The sequence below is a fragment of the Bufo gargarizans genome, chromosome 6 (assembly GCF_014858855.1).
Source record: "Bufo gargarizans isolate SCDJY-AF-19 chromosome 6, ASM1485885v1, whole genome shotgun sequence".
Lineage (NCBI taxonomy): Eukaryota > Metazoa > Chordata > Amphibia > Anura > Bufonidae > Bufo > Bufo gargarizans.
The window spans coordinates 12,882,041-12,897,168 of record NC_058085.1 but is presented as its reverse complement, the minus strand read 5'-3'; the positions used below and the strand labels follow the sequence as shown (position 1 = coordinate 12,897,168).

The 15,128-nt window shown below is 44.6% G+C and overlaps 1 pseudogene; it reads right to left on the bottom strand.

Annotated features, from left to right (window-relative positions):
- Window positions 1-14,780: 14,780 nt before the first annotated feature.
- On the bottom strand, window positions 14,781-14,928 carry LOC122942896 (annotated as a pseudogene).
- Between the last annotated feature and the right edge of the window lie 200 nt (window positions 14,929-15,128).

The following is a 15,128-nucleotide window of genomic DNA, read 5'->3' as shown; positions in this document are numbered from 1 at the left end:
CTCTGCTCTACATCCTAGCATGGCTGTGAATCTAAAAACAGATACTACGCTCGATCTTAACCAAAAGGCCAAGAAGCGTACGGATTAAAGTCTTGAAATACAGAATACACAGGGAGCACCCACTGAGTCCACCTGCAGCTCCACAGTGGACACCCACTATGCTATAGAGCTGCTGTAAAATAGAGAATAAAAACCCACCAAACTCTGAACCTGTAGCCCCATAGAAAACATCTATCATTCTCCAAACATACAAGAAGAAACCAGCCTACCTACAAAAAGATGATCAACAATAAGTCACAATATTGTCAATATGTGCATTTTTCTATTCTTCCACAAGCTTCTGGGGCTTTTCAGCAGTTGCTAAAAAGCTTTTAAACAAATAGCAAAAGAGCTAAACTTCTAAAGACACAGAGTTTAGCTCCTCCGACCTCTTCTCCCCCAATCACCATTTATATCATGGAGACGACACACAACACAGACTTTTTATTTGATGAGAGAAGCTTTTTGGAGGAAATTCTTCATAAAGTTCTTGGTATTTCTAAGCAATGTCCCTCAGTGTTCTTCAAAGGAATGTTCTTACTAGGTTAAGGAACATCCTTAAAAGTTGATTAGGACCTAGAAGTATCAGGCCAAGACAAGGATTGTCTTATTATACAGTATTCCCTGATCACACAACAATGTCTGACACAACGCAGTCCTTCATGCTAATCCACAGAAATCATGGTCTTTCAAGTAGATTTGGGTTGATGAAGCTATGCAGATTTCTCTAATTAGCTGTACAAATGGGTGGAGCTATGTAGATTTCTCCAGCTTCCTTAGCAAAGGTCAAAATTAGACCCTTGTGTAAGTCTTCCGTGGCAGTGGTGGTGTCCTAGATCTTTTCCTGGTTGGGAAGCAGAGAGTCAAGCTGCAGACCCACATTGGCATTGAGTAGTCTTAGAAGTGATCATAGATTGGTCGCTCTGACTCCCAGGGATCGGCCCTGCACTCAACAGCAGCAGCAATGAGTGATATTTGTTTGTGTGAGGAACATTCCCTCCAAAGGAGTACCAGCAAAGCCAAATAGAAATTTGCATAGCTCCACCCATGACCATTCTCAGCAATATGATCATTCTCTGTGATATGAACTGCCTGAACAATTATGGGATTTTACTAAAGAATGACGTAAAGTCATGATTTTATTAAAGACACGGAGGCGAGTATTGCTTTAACCTTTCTTTACTTCTAACATAGCAGCAAAGAGAAAAAATGGTATACAAAACAGAAACCATAGTAACAGACTCCTCCCCCTTATCCCAGTATATCCTTCCTTGTCTGTCTGAGCTCTTCCTCTTTCTTTGTGTCTCAACCAGCGCTGGCCAACCGGAACAACAGACGCCGAAACCACCGAGTAACGAAAAAACCCCTTGAACTCGTCGGCTTGGACCGCCACAACTGGACCTCCGACCGGAACTGTGTAACTCTAAAACATGAAGCCGTAAGCCTCTCAACCTAGGAAAAAAGGAAATAAAGAGAAAAACCTTCTAAGAGCATAATCCAGTGCATTAGAAACATAGGATCCACTAGTTGGAAAAACAGTAACAACTTTAAAATTCTGACCATAGGGTAAATCAACATAACATACTTACGTCAAAAACCCCAAAGGGTGGGTCCAGGGAGGGCAATACTCGCCTCCGTGTCTTTAATAAAATCATGACTTTACGTCATTCTTTAGTAAAATCCCATAATTTTATAACAAGACACGGAGGCTCCTATTGCTTGTTTAAAGCTGAGCCACTACAGAACCAAAAGCATGCGAAGCCGGTCGGAAATAAAACTCCCGGAAAGTGGAAGATCTGGACCAATCCGCCAATCTCATAACATCTTCCAAGCGAGCCCCAGATAACGTCATGGACGTAGCTGTCGCACTGCGGACCGAATGTGCCGTGAAGATAGACGTATCAATCCCGGAAAGGGATAGAATCCACTTGACCCAGCGAGATAACGTAACACTGGTAACCGGAGCAAACGGGCTGCGAAACGAAATGAATAAGTGGGGAAGAGAAAGAGACCGCAGTGGACGGGTTCTGTCCTCATACTCGCGTAAGCACGCTACAGGACATAGTTGTGGAGAAGCCGGAAAACGGGGGTAAGAGACCGACCGGATACTGGTTTTCGTGCGACGGGAAATGTTAAAGTGGACCCCCTCCGGGGTGAAGGATCTAGCGTCCCAATCCAAAGCACGCACATCCGAAACTCTCTTACAGGAGATTAAACAGAATAAAGTGACCAATTTGGCCGATAACTGACGTAACGACAAAAGATCATTTGAGGGCCAACTGACCAGAAATTGCAAGACATCCGACACATCCCAGGTAGACGAAAACCGTGGCCGAGGTGGTCGGGCCAAACGTGAACCTTTGAGTAAACGACAGACCAGGGGGTGTTGACCCGCTGGACGGCCGTCGAAACCGTTATGTCTGGAGGAAATTGCTGACCTAAAGACATTGATGGTGCGGTAAGCCTTCCCTGCCTCAAAAAGTGAGGATAAAAAGGCTAAGATGGAATTGACAGGGGCCGCAACGGGATCCAGAGTCCGGTCGACGCACCAGCGAGACCAAGAACCCCAGGCGGCTCGATAAGCCCGTCTCGTCCCGGGCGCCCAAGCGCAGTCCAATAAGAACCTAGCTGTTCCTGAAAGTCCAGCGCCTCCTTCTGGACTCCCGATATCTTGCAAGCTAGGAGGCGTAGCGACCCGTTCTGCAGGAGTGGGTGAAATTCTCCTGCAGGCCCTCGGAGTAGTGACACCTGAGTGGGAAGGAGAAACGGAAAGTCCACTAGAAGTTCCAGGATTTGAGGGAACCAGGACTGGGTTCTCCAAAACGGAACAATCAGAACCAGGTTCGCCAACTGCTGACGAACCTGGAGGAGCACTCGTGGGATGAGCGCGAAGGGAGGGAATGCGTACATCAACGCTCCTCCCCAATGTTGAAGCAGAGCGTCCACTGCCTCCGCCAAGGGATCCGGCCTCCAGCTGAAAAACCTGGGCAGTTGGGTATTCAAACGGGAAGCGAATAGCTCGACTGCCAAGGGACCCCATAGAGAAGAAATAGCAGAAAAAACCGTCTCGTCTAACTTCCAGTTGCTGGAGTCCGATATGTAGCGAGAACTCCAGTCCGCCAGAGTGTTGTGAAGGCCTGGAAGGTACTCGGCCACCACAGAGATGTTCCTGTCGAGACAGAATTCCCAAAAATCCTTCGCCAAATGGGTCAGAACCACCGACCGTGTGCCACCCATACAATTGACGTACCTGACCGCAGATATGTTGTCCATGCGGAGTCTGATGGCAGAGCTGACCACACCATTGGCAAAACTGCGAATGGCAAACGACCCTGCTAGGAGTTCCAGGGCGTTGATGTGAAGATGGGATTCTTCTGGAGACCATGGACCGCCTGTGGACACACCACTGCAATGTGCTCCCCATCCGTGCAGGCTCGCATCGGATTCTATGATCAGATCCGGTTGGGGACCCACGATCGCTCTGCCATTCCACACTGACAGGTTGTGGATCCACCATCTCATCTTGTCCCTCGTCTCTGCATCTAATGAGACCAAATCTGCGTAAGAGGCCCCCGACCGAAGGTGAGCAATTTTGAGGCGCTGCAACGCCCGATAATGGAGGGAGGCTGGGAAAATGGCCTGTATTGAGGAGGCCAGAAGTCCGATTATCCTTGCCAAGTGCCGCAACGACATCTGAGGTAGGCGTAGAGCATGCTTCAACTCCTTGCGGATAGCCTTGACTTTCGAGAGTGGAAGACTGAGGGATAATTCTTCCGAGTTCACCTGGAACCCCAGGAACTCTATGGATCTGGAGGGGATCAAACAGGATTTCTCCTGGTTGACAATGAACCCCAAGTCGGAAACGAGCGCCACCGTCAAGTGGAGGTGTCTCAACAAGAGAGCCTGTGGTTGGGCCATGATCAAGATATCGTCCAGGTAGACGATCAGACGAACACCTCTGCTGCGAAGCCAAGCCACCACTGGGCGCATGATCTTGGTAAAGCACCAGGGGGCGGAGGACAGGCCGAACGGAAGGCAGGTGAAGCGCCAGGCCTGACCGTTCCACAGGAACCGCAGCAGGTCTCTTGAAGAGGGAGACACTGGGACCGTGAGATAGGCGTCTTGGAGATCTATCTTGGCCAACCAATCGCCTGGAAGGAGCAGATCCCTCAAAAGATGGATGCCCTCCATCTTGAAATGTCGGTATTGTACAAAATTGTTCAGGGCTTTCAAATTGATCACCGGGCGCATCTGGCCCCCTTTCTTTTGCACCAGGAAAATACTGCTGATGACACCCCCTCGATTCTCCGGTGCGCGTTCGATCGCGCCTTTCTGCAGAAGTTCCGACAATTCCCTCTGAAATTGGGACCGTGCCGCATTGGACAGTGGTATCGTAGGGGGGGCTGGGATGGAGCTCGGATCGGCAATCAGATCTATTGTGAACCCCTGCACAGTAGAAAGGACCCATTGGTCTGAGGTTATGCCTGACCACACATGAGAAAAGAATCGGAGTCTGCCTCCGACTAAATGGTCTAAAAAAGGAGGGGGACGAAGAACATAACTTACCGAATGGTCGACGGGAGCCTGGATTCCCTCTGAAACCTCGTGACCTGAAGGGAGCGCCTCGTGATGGAAAAAAGGACGGCTGGTGTCTCTGATCCTGGAGGGATGCTCTATAATTAAAGGAGCCTCTGCCGGATCCTCTGGCATGAAAATTGGAACGGCCGGACAGTCGGCCCCTAGAACTGCCGGCCCTGTTGGAAAAACGCCCTTGAAAGACTCGACGCATCGAAGTCTGGGCTTTATCAAGAGCCGTAAAGGCTCCTACATATTTCCCTAGCTCTTTAATAAAAGAGTCGCCAAATAGCAACCCCTGGGCATCCTTGCCCGCTTCAGTCAATGCCAAGTTCGAGAGCTTTGGCTCGATCTTAATTAGTATTGCCTTCCGCCTTTCAATGGCGAGCGAGGTATTGGTATTACGCATATGGCTCGTTGGGCCCAACCTCTCAATTCTATAGGGTCTACCTGGCTACCTGCCGCGATAGCGGACTCAGCCAAATCGAAAATTTTTGCTAAAGGACCTGTAATGTCCAGTAGCTTGTCTTGGACTGCCTTCAAGGCCGCGTCTAGCCCTTTTACGGGGGTTAAACCCCGTCTTCGCCAGAAACTGGACCATCTTCGGATCCACTGATGGCGTCTCGCACACTTTGTGTGGGATTAAAGGACGAGGGCACGCCGCCCGCAACTTATTACGCGATTCCTTACTAAGCGGATTGCGTATGCGAGCCTCCATATATTGCGCCACATGTGTGGCGGGCATCCATTCCGCGGAGCGGGGATGATGCAGCTCCTCGGGGTTAAACAGCGGTTCCCCAGACGGATCCATTAAGAGATCCTCTGCTGATCCCTGTTGTAATAACGGGGCTTCCGGGTCTACATTACGAACCGGATCCACAGCAATATCCGCCAAATCGTCCTCCACCTCATCCGTCAATTCATAGACGTTGTCATGAGTCTCCTCCTCTGACTCCCTATCAGAGTCTGACCTTGGCTCAGGTAGAGACCTGGCAGTCTTCCATGCCCGCGTTTTTTCTGCCTGGCGGGTACAAGCTCGTTTACGCGACCGAAGCGCGTTGTCTTGGGATGGGGATGGCCCATCAATCTGAGGTGTTCTGGAGACAATAGGAGGTGGTCCTGGAGGTGGGACCAAAACCTGGGCAGTAGTAGTAGGGCGCGCCATAAGGGCCTGAGATATAGACTGGGTCAATGCAGATGACATCGAACCCATGGCGGTTATAATGGCATTTGATATAGATCTTTGCAGTGCCACCTCATGGTCGTCCGGGTGAATCACCTCGGACATCCTATCCTGCGCAGGGGAACCCTGATCTACTTGGGGGGCTTCACTAGGGGCCACAGAGGCAACGGAATTTTGCCTCTGTGGCAATCATGAAGCCAAGAACCATAGCCAGCTAGTGGGTAGAAAAAACGGAATAAAACAGAACTTACAAGGCTCAAGAGCAGTGGAAAGACCGCCAGGAGACGCGCTGTGCAGAGCGGAATGTCCGGTGTGTGCAGAGCGGGGAAACGCACAGAGACGGCAAAATCTCGCGAGATCTCGCCGTCAGCAGCAGCCGAATAAGGAAAGAGCGCCCGAAATCTCGAACTCGCGAGACTTCGGGCGGGAAGGAGAGGAAGAAGGAGCAGAAAGCGCGCGCAATGGCGGCGCAGTCTGAGGTAACGAGGGACAAGGATGACAGGGCAGAGAACGGATCACGCGGGGGGGAAGCGGAGAAGCCGCAAGAACCGTTATAAGGGCAAACGCCTAGGCAGAACGGCCACAGAAAGTACCTGAAGGAAAAAACATATATATATATACGTACCCTAGATAAATAAATATATATACATGAGAGAAATATGCATCTCCGATAAGAGTCTAATAAGAATCTAATAAGAACCGAACGAACTGTGAAAATCCCATTAATCCAAGCACATATAAATACAAATATACCAGACCCTGAGCAACGCCACAGAGCTGGAGAGTACTTATCTGCCTGGTAGCAGCAAAGAAAGAGGAAGAGCTCAGACAGACAAGGAAGGATATACTGGGATAAGGGGGAGGAGTCTGTTACTATGGTTTCTGTTTTGTATACCATTTTTTCTCTTTGCTGCTATGGTAGAAGTAAAGAAAGGTTAAAGCAATAGGAGCCTCCGTGTCTTGTTATAAAATCCATGGCCTCTACAATCAATTCTTCTATTTGGAAAATTAGAAGGCATTTCCTTTGGCTACTTTCACTCTCATGTTTGGTGCGGATCCGTTTGTATTATCTTTAACATAGCCGAAACGGATCCCTCTTGAACACCATTGAAAGTCAATGGAGGACGGATCCGTTTTTGGTTGTGCCAGATTGTGTCATAGAAAACCGTTCCGTCCCCATTGACTTACATTGTGTGCTGGAACGGGTCCGTTGGACTGGGCTACTGAGATGGAGCAGAGAAACACAGAGATTAACCTGGAGGTGATCTTGGGCCTTTGGGTTGGGATCATAAGCCACGATGTTTACAAAGCCTGAGGTGCAGATGTGGCAGGCGCAGCACTAGGAAGTGCCTTTTGCACTGTGGCATTAGAAGAATTTTGATATCTCTGACTTTTTAGTCTAACCAGACTGTCTATTACTCTGTAATTCCTCTAGCGCCGTTCTATGGAAACAGTAGGTTTAAAGAGCACACCAAATGCTTGAAATAACTTCTTTATTAACTTCAACTTTTCTTCATATAACACTGCCGCCTTCGCAGCAGATAGTCCATGTACATAACACATGTTGAAAAGATATCACAAAATGGTGGTATGCATAAGATGGTGGTTCAACTGTTTAATCTTGTCATTCATCATAAACTGGTGGATATATTTCTCTCTTGAGTATCTATACACTTGCTTATGAACTGGTATGAGCAGTTCGCATTTGTATGCAATTTGGATTGCAATATGGAATTTGAATTTGTGGTTTGGTGGAACTGTAAGTAAACATACATATAACCAGTTCAATATACAGTTCTAATCACTATATTAACAGTAGGACCATTATATAACCGTTTTAAATACCTATTTTGGCCTCTTGCTTCAATAAAACACAGCTCTTAGTAGAGTGTGTGTCTGTTCAGCTCCTCTCTCTGGTGAATAATGATTCCAGCAGCTCCTGCTAGGGGATTTTCCCCACACAAGCTGTGTGAGGCTGGCTATGATTGGTCAAAACTTCTAGGCTGTGTGAGGCTAGCTAGGATTGGTCAAGACTCCTGCTTAGCAACAAGAGTTTAACTCTATGCTTTCTGTTGTGTCTTCTGTGTCATTGAGCTTACCTTACATTATATAACGACTCTTAAAGGCAAATTATCTTTTTCTGCTTCTGTGGACACAAAATATAACTATTATATGACATCCCAACATGAAGTCACTGTAAATAACTCTGCTTTTGTCTTTAACACACAAACATAGGAACTGTATTAAGGTTATTGGCAGGTCTAGCTGTATAAAATATAAGCTATATTAGCAACCTAGGACAGGTCTTAGCTGGCCAGCTACACTCCCACCAAAATTACCTATAATTCTATGTTCTCAGTAGTAGGACTCAAACATGAATTTGAGGAATTTTCCATCATGTTCTCAACTCTCGAGTGTCTTTCATCACTCTCAAGTAGAACAACTAACTTCTGTATAGGACGTTCCAACTTGAGTGGAGTAGTGAGACGTTTTCCTTTTTTGTCAAGTTTTGAGTCTCCTATTTGTCTCTCCCACCTTGGCGTCAAATTTTCAGGTATGGCTTTATCCCATCCTAACTTCTGTCTCCATAATTCTTGCAGTATTTATCTTGCTTTGAGGATCACTGGGGCCAAGAATCCTAATAGATTATATATAGAAGCCGCTGCGGAAAGAATGGTACGTCTAGTTGCAACTTTCTCTTCAATAGATACTTCAAAGATGAACTTGTTATTCTCTACATTCCTTCCCAATCCAAGTTTGTTCTGAACTGGAAGATGATCATAATTGAAATCTACATTCTTCATTATTGATGCACGTTTAGAGTCCCTGATGGATTCCAGTACCTCTCTGTTGTTTGAGATGAATTTATGTAGGCGCGCAGGTTTCCTCTTGCGCATAACTCTTGGCTTTCTTTCACTAGTTTGATTGCAGATTCTGTGGACTCTAGACTTATGAGACCATCATCTACATAAAAGTTTTTCTTAAGAAAATTTGCTGCTGATGGGCAAACCTTTTCATTCTGATTGGCCAGGTACTTCATACCATAATTGGTGTAACCTGGAGATGATGCTGCTCCAAACAAGTGTACTTTCATTCTGTATTCTGCTGGCTCTGAATCTGTATCTCCGTCCTCCCACCGTAGAAACCTCAGGAAGTCTCTATCTTCATTCTTGACATGAAACTGGTTGAACATCTTTTCGGGATATTTTCTGAATCTGCAGAGTACTGCAAGCCGTACCCAAGAGATCCTAGTGACAAAACAAACGTCGAAATTGAACACACAGTAACAAAAAATAAGTGAATGTGTGCCATTACGGCCCAGACATTTGACCGGAATTATAAAAATTCCTCATCTTTTCTAGACCAAAGCCGAGCAAAGAGAGGTGTCTGCGACTGTGCGCTAAAAATGTGAGAAAGTGAAGTGCGTGCAAATGTGCCATCACTCAGTGGGCTCCCACCCCCAGTGAGTTCAGGCACCCCAGGGTCACCACTCCTGGGGCACTTCTGCACCTCGGGCTTTGAAACATCTCAGCCCCTGGCTTAGATCCAACAGAGGCCTTGGTCACCTAGCGATAAACCCAAGCCATACATCCTAGGCTTGCTATGCAGTTCTCTGCTCTACATCCTAGCATGGCTCTGAATCTAAAAACAGATTTATTTATTTTTAAGTTGACTACCCCAACGGGGTATATTTTATTTAAAACAATTTATACATACAAAATAACTTATGGCCTCATAAAAGATATTGTTCAAATATAAATAGCATATATAAAATTCATATAATAGCACCCCATTCCCTTAAAAACCATTTATTACACATAAAAGGAGCATTTTTCTTATCTAATAAATAATACTTGTACATCTCATCGAAGGATATTTTTAAAACATTTTCTACAGATATAACCTCATGTTTAAAACATAAAATGTTCCTGGCCGCCCAAAGAGCCGCTTTAACACAATTGGTGATCTTCCATGCCATCGTCTTCTTGGTCCTTGAGGGGCACTCCAGACACCCATAAAACACACCGTCCATAGTTAAAACTTTTAGTCCTGTTATTTTCTTCATTAAGGGGAGCATTTTAGTCCATATCATTTGAGTAAAATAACAATGCCATAAAAGATGAAAGACGTCCTCCTCCTCTCTGCATGCTCCCCTGGGACATTCGGCGGTGCTTGATAATCCTCTTCGGTGCTGGAATGCCCGGCATGGAAGACACTCATGTGCGCAGCTCCAGGCCAGGTCCTTCTGAGAATTAAAAAGATAATTTACGTTAACCTCCTTCCACACTTGTTTACATTTGGTTTCATTAAAATTTCTTATAGGGACCATCAACTTCTCATCACTCAACTCTTTTAAAATTGCCTTATTATTTTTTAAAACATCAACCCTTCTCTGGCCTAGCTTAAAACAAATCGTTATCTTTTCTAAAATCTGATATGAATGTGACAGGTTAAAAAAATATGGAGAGTTTAAAACTGTTACAAACCACCCATTCTTCCTCATAAAATAACCTGTAAAATAACGAATAAAATAAGACCAATAATTATTTTTAAAAAGGGTATTAAGACAAAGACTAAAATACTTTATTAAAAGAAACGCCTTAATATCTGGGAAATCCTTTCCGCCTTTGAACTTGGGAAGCATCACCGTATTCCTCTGTAACTTGTCCATTTTAGAACCCCAAAAGAAATAAAAACACGCTTTATTAATTTTTTTAAGAATACGGTCCGATGGAGGGAACACCATACTTAAATACAGTAAAATAGGTAAAATTATCATCTTAATAATTAAAACCTTTCCCTCCATCGTCAGCTTCCTCAAGTTCCACATACACAGTTTCTTATTTACCTTTTCTGTCACCGTGTCCCAATTCCTGAGGCCGTCATTAGACTCACTGAAAGAGATACCTAAAATCTTTACAGACTCAGACTCAGGAATGCCAGTATCATTTAAGACCATGTCACCAACATTTAAAATACTGCTCTTGTTAAAATTAACTTTAAAACCGGAGGTATAACAAAAATGTTCTACCTGCTTTGAAGCTTTCTGAACTGATGGGGTGTCCCTACAGATTATCGCAACATCGTCCATGTACCCCACTACTTTGGCCTCCAGTCCCCCCCCACCTGGCAGGGGGACTCCGCGTATTTGCTTATTCTTCCGTATCATAATTAAAAGAGGCTCTATGGCGCATATAAAAAGTAGTGGGGACAAGGGACACCCCTGCTTCACACCCGATTTTAAAATGACATCCTGAGTCTTAAAACCATTTATTAAGATTTTACTAGTACAATGGTCATAAAAAGCTTTTAAAGACTGTAAAAACCCTTCCGGTATACCCATTTTCTTTAAAACTTTAAAAAGGTAAAAATGAGACACCCGGTCAAAAGCCTTTTCAAAATCTAAAGATAAAATGGCAACTTTTGTTTTTCTTTCATTTACATCATTAATAATATCCTTTAAAAGGTTTAAATTATCCCAAATACATCTCCCGGGAACCCCACAGACTTGATTCTGGTGGATGATTTTATCTATTATTTTTTTCATCCTGTTAGCGCAAATTTTAGCCATTATCTTATAATCACAACATAGAAGGGTGATGGGTCTCCAGTTTTTAATGTCCGTCTTATCGCCTTTCTTATATAATAGAGACACATCACCCTTCCTCCAGGATCCCGGGAGAGTCTTGGATCTAAAAACCTCTTTAAAAAGATAAAACAAATCTTCTTTTAAAATGCCATAAAAGGTAACATAAAACTCAATAGGTATACCGTCAGGGCCAGGAACTTTCTCCTTCTTAAAACTCTTAATAGTTTCTAAAACCTCTTGTTCGGTAACGTCCTGTAATAAAAATTGTTGAGATTCACAGTCTAAAATGCTTTCAATCCCTTTCAGTGAGTCTTTTAAGAAAACCTTATCTATTTTCTTTTTACTGAATAAATTAGAATAAAAATCATGGGCTACTTTTAAAATTCCCTCTATATTTTTCTCACCCCCAAGCTCCTCAATCTGGGTACGTTTATCTTGTATTTTTTTAAAAAAGTACCTGGAGCAGGTCTCGTTCTCTTCTAAGTGTTTAATTTTAGAGCGAAAAATTATTTCTTTTCCTTTCTGCTCCAGGCACTGAGATATTTCTTTTTTACTATCTAAAATCTCTTTTTCCATATTTATACCCAGATCTCGGAGCTTATATTGCGTCTGCAGACGGGTATTTAATTTCTCGTAGTACTCTCGTTTCTCTCGAGCTTTACTTTTCCCTTTATTAATAAAAAAAGTTTTAATTTTAATTTTCATACTTTCCCACCATTTGACAATAGATGCATGAGGATTTCTTACCCGTCTGCAGTGCTTGTAAAAGGTGATAAAATCTGATAAAATCTTTGGGTCTTTTAAAAGGGAGACATTAAGTTTCCATGTTCTTTTCTTTTTATAATTACCGCCATACTGTACCTTAAAAGATAATAATTTATGGTCCGAGAAGACATTAGATAAAAGCTGGCAATAAGATGGCAGTATCTGATAAGAGCAAAGGATAAAATCTATTCTTGACTTACAGTTTACGTTGCTCCAGGTGGCGCCGGCCTCTTCTGGTAGGGTATTATTACATTTTTTAAAAACATCAGTAAGTTTAAAATCTAAAATAATATTTTTTAACAGAGAGGAGGAGGCGTCATAGTTTCTACTTACTGTGTTCGAGAACCGGCGCTCACCTCTTAAAATACAATTAAAATCCCCTGCTAAAATCAAAGGTTCAGAGTCATTAATAAAATAGGGTAAAATTTCAAGCATCTCCATTCTCTTCTTTTTCTCTGTAAAACCATAAAAATTTAAAAACTGCCACTTAATGCCATCAATAAAAGCCTTTACTAATAAAATTCTTCCCGGTAAAATTTCTTCAACATGGTCTATTAAAATATTCCCCTTAAATAAAATGGCTACACCCCCCGACCGGCCTTCGTTTGACCCGGACCAGACTGATGGTCCGAGTTTCCAGTCTTCTTTGTATTTTTTATAATTTTGTCTGTGGGGGATGCAGCATTCCTGTAAAAAAAACACTGAAGCAGTAAAAACAGAAAGATAATTAAAAAGCGCAGTTCTTCTCGTCTTGGAATGAACGCTTCTAGTGTTTAAGGAGATTCCTTCTAAAATAGCCATGTTAAAAAAATAAAAAGGGGAATTCTATTCTTCTTACCTGGGCACAACTTTAGACAGCATCAGCTAACCAGAGGAGTCACTCTCGCTCTCGCCGCCTGCTGCCCCAGAGGACACAGATATCATTGTACTCGCAGGAGAGGAGCTACCGTCGCTCAGCTGACCCCCTCCCGGCGGCCATCCGTCAGGAAAAACTGAAATCTCGCACCTCTCTTCAGGTATCGGAACCGCGGCGTCGAGCCCCTCCCTTTCCAGGGCAGGGGTCTCTCCCATAATAGTTTCTGGGACTGTACACTCGGTTGTCTCTCCTCCATCGCCTGGCTGGGGGAGAGAAAACTGCGGGGCGCCCTCGGCGCCAACCTCGGGCTCCCCAACAGTACTCCCCCCCAAGCCCTCTTTTTCCACCACACTGGTGTCTTTCCGTTTTTTTGACGCCGCGGCTCCACCTGGGTCTTCTGACGGGCTCACCGGCTGCCCAGGGACCGAGTGCGGGCCAGGCGGATCAGCATCATCCGACTGACCCATAATCCCTGTTTCCAGGGAAGGGTCAGCCGTCCGCTGATCACTGGACTTCCGCTTGTGTTTCATCCGTCTCTCCCTCGGTTCACCTGGTTGAGGGGGTCTGCTTGATGTATCCATCCGCTCAAGCTCCTCTCCATGCGTCTGCGGCTCAGCTGCTCCCTCTCTCTGTTCCTCTCTTGGGGGTTGTGGATCCGCCTGCTCCTCTGGTCGCATCCGCTGTCCTGGTTGTGCCCTAAAATTGGTTTTGCGGGGGCAGTCCCGAGCAAAATGACCAAAAGCTGCACAAAAAAAACATTTTTTCCCGGCTGTGCAATTACTGCTCTCGTGGTTTGTGTCCCCGCATCTTTTACATGTACCTGGACAGTTAAAATTATTATGTCCGTATTTTTGACAAATCCTACAGTATGGCGGTATCTTATCAAAGAACATGTCACCTACCATGTCTCCCAGTTTAAAACGGGCTGGGGGTAACCTGACGCCTGCAGGATGTGCTGGATCACGGTGACAGGTCACACGGAATACCCACTTGGAGGTCCAAATCCCTGCGGTATTAAGAACTCTTCTCACCGACAAAATTTTCTTAAAATAAGGAGCTAAAAAGTTTGAAACATTATTAAGATCAGCAAAGGGACAATACATTTTAATAACTATATTTTTAACCTCATCCATCTCATGCTCATAGATCTTTAATCCCTGCAACCGACTATCATTTAACTTTGATGGGATTTTTGCAATAAAATCTTTAAAAACCCCCTCTTGTTCAAAAGTAACATCATATACCCTTCTTCTCGGATAATCTTGGATAGCTAGGATCTCACTTTTTTGAATGTTAAAAACTTCAAATAAAACAGTCCCAATTAGATACATTAAATTATACTCCTCTTTTTTTTCTTCTGTAACATATAACCGCACTGTATTTCTTATCCTCGCATAGTCTGGGATTTGGTAATCATCTCCGTCAATCCTCTCATCTCTGGCTCCTTTTCCACTGGTTCCTTCTCCTCCGTGGGCTCTTCCATTGATAGGTTTTTCCTTTTGGGGTTCCTCTTTCTTATTCGCTGCTACTGATGCATAACTCATTTTCTCCGTAAGATTTCCTTCTCCGATTCCTCCTCCTCCGATTCCTCCATAGGGTCCCCTCCTCCTCCTCCTCCTCCTCCGGGGTCTTCTGCCATGATGTTATTCGGCGTTTGTGGTTTTTTTCTCTCTAAGGATCAAAAAAACAAATGCTCCCCTAGCCGTCCGGAGACTTCTAGGGGTAACGGGGATCGCAACTCGACGTCCCCGGGACTAAGCCTCTCTCCCAATAGCAGCAGGGGGGTGAAGTCCAGGCAATGAACCTGAACGATCCCCCCAGGCCGAGAGAGAGGGTACCCGGGTCCTACCTTCTGACGCAGAAACAAGTGCAGCACCGAAGATACTACACTTGATCTTAGCCAAAAGGCCGAGAAGCGTACGGATTAAAGTCTTGAAATACAGAATACACAGGGAACACCCACTGAGTCCTGAACCTTTATCTCCACAGTGGACACCCACTATGCTACAGAACTGCTGTAAAATAGAGAATAAAAACCCACCAAACTCTGAACCTGTAGCCCCATAGAAAACATCTATCATTCTCCAAACATACAAGAAGAAATCAGCCTACCTACAAAA